General features: G+C 43.6%; 1 pseudogene; it reads right to left on the bottom strand.

Annotated features, from left to right (window-relative positions):
• Positions 1-750: 750 nt before the first annotated feature.
• The window catches only part of LOC103752252, a 104,851-nt pseudogene continuing 103,862 nt past the window's right edge, over positions 751-1,739 (bottom strand).

Consider the following 1,739-nt stretch of genomic DNA (forward strand, 5'->3'; position numbering starts at 1 on the left):
ACTTAATTAAAAAGTTGAGTTTTTGACTTGAGTTTCACAAAAAACTTGAAATGGTCCTTTAGTATGTTTACATACTTCTAACATTTTGTACTACATACTGCAGCACCCTCAGCACTGACAATGATAAGTTCCAATTACCGATAAACTCTGAGAAAGGATAGTCTATGCCTTGTATTATTAATTCTTGCACCAATATTTACCACTTTATTAAAAAATAAACAAAGATATCCATCTTATTTTCAGGAAATGTTTGATCTATATACAATTTTATGTAGCTACATAAGTAGATACATGCAAAAAATTAGGTAAAAATTTCTCATATAGAAAAGGGTTGAGGGTGGCAAATGTATAAGAGCCCTTGTCTCCTATTCATAAGTTCTTGAAACTTTCCAAGGACACATGTCCATTCCCATTGTCTCCATGACCAAGTTCCCCAGTCCTGCTTATGACCTGATAGGACAGGTGGGACTCTAGGCTGTCCACTCTGGCCACAAGAGCAGGCTCTATAAGGCATGTATAATCTTGTCAGAGCCAGATGGAAGTTGTTTGAGATGTTTTCATCCCACTTAGGCAGCTGGTTGGTGAGGGCCAAGGGGGACATCTGGGTCCCTGTGAGGTGTCCTAGAAACAGTGCCATCAGAAATGTAACTCAGATGGCAACTTGTTTATAGATAGAGAAACTGAGGGCCAAAGAAAAGCAAGCAGAACCAGAACTCAAAGGACAGGGTTCAGACTTTAGCCACTAAAGTATTAGGATCCCCCAGAAATCCCACCCATCTGCTCCAAGAGGTCCATGATCAGGCGAAGATGGGTTTCTCTCAGGGCTTGTTAGAGTTGGTCTTTGCTGGTCCCGTTCCAGGATCTGCTGATGCTGAACAGCTTCCGCATTTTGTCTTGGTTTGTGGTCTCAACCTGCACCATCTCATACTCCTCTTCATTCAGCATCTGACCATACAGCTTGTCCAAGGCAGCGTCCGCTAATGTTACTTGGGCCACCAACTGCTGTTGATACTGGTCCACAAAGTGTATTGAGGCAGGGGCATCTAGGGGTGAAGATGACACTGGCAATGAGCAAAGACAGGGTCCTCCATAGGCTCAACCTCTGGTTGCCCACTTCTTGCTCTTTTTACCTATATCATCTGCATCCCTGGATTCCTTCTCCCTCTGGAAGACCACTTAACCACTAGAAAAAGCACATTCACCCCTCTGTACACCACTGTTTCCTCTGGCACTCTGCTTGATAAGGAGGAAGGGTTCAGGGTAGGGCACTCCAGGTGTGAGTGTGCTGCATGCTCTGCATGGGGAGGAACCCTGAGCATGCACCTCTCCCAGCAATCCTGGTCAGAATTGCAAGAGGGTGCCTCTTTTTTCACTGCCTACCTCTAACGATCAGATTGTATACCACAGGAATCCCACTGACTCCTCTGGCTCTCATAGGTGTTACTGACCTTTGGGGTCTGGAGAGTTCAGGGCTGGAATAGGTCTGAGTTCTGGAAGAAAGGAGAGATGAAGAGATGTCTGTAATGGTTTTCAGTTATCAACACACAGGGCACACCTTGAAACTCCCACCACTGCTTTAATCCTGTAATAGTTTACAGATATTCTAATATAATTTAAAAGATGAATATTTCTTTGTTCTTATGGAAGAACTTAACAACTTTGTTTGAACAAATTTTAACAGTCCTGATGTGTGTGTGTGTGTGTGTGTGTGTGTGTGTGTGAGAGAGAGAGAGAGAGAG

This window comes from Nannospalax galili, unplaced genomic scaffold (assembly GCF_000622305.1).
Source record: "Nannospalax galili isolate Female #2095 unplaced genomic scaffold, S.galili_v1.0 scaffold146, whole genome shotgun sequence".
NCBI classification, from domain to species: Eukaryota; Metazoa; Chordata; class Mammalia; order Rodentia; family Spalacidae; genus Nannospalax; species Nannospalax galili.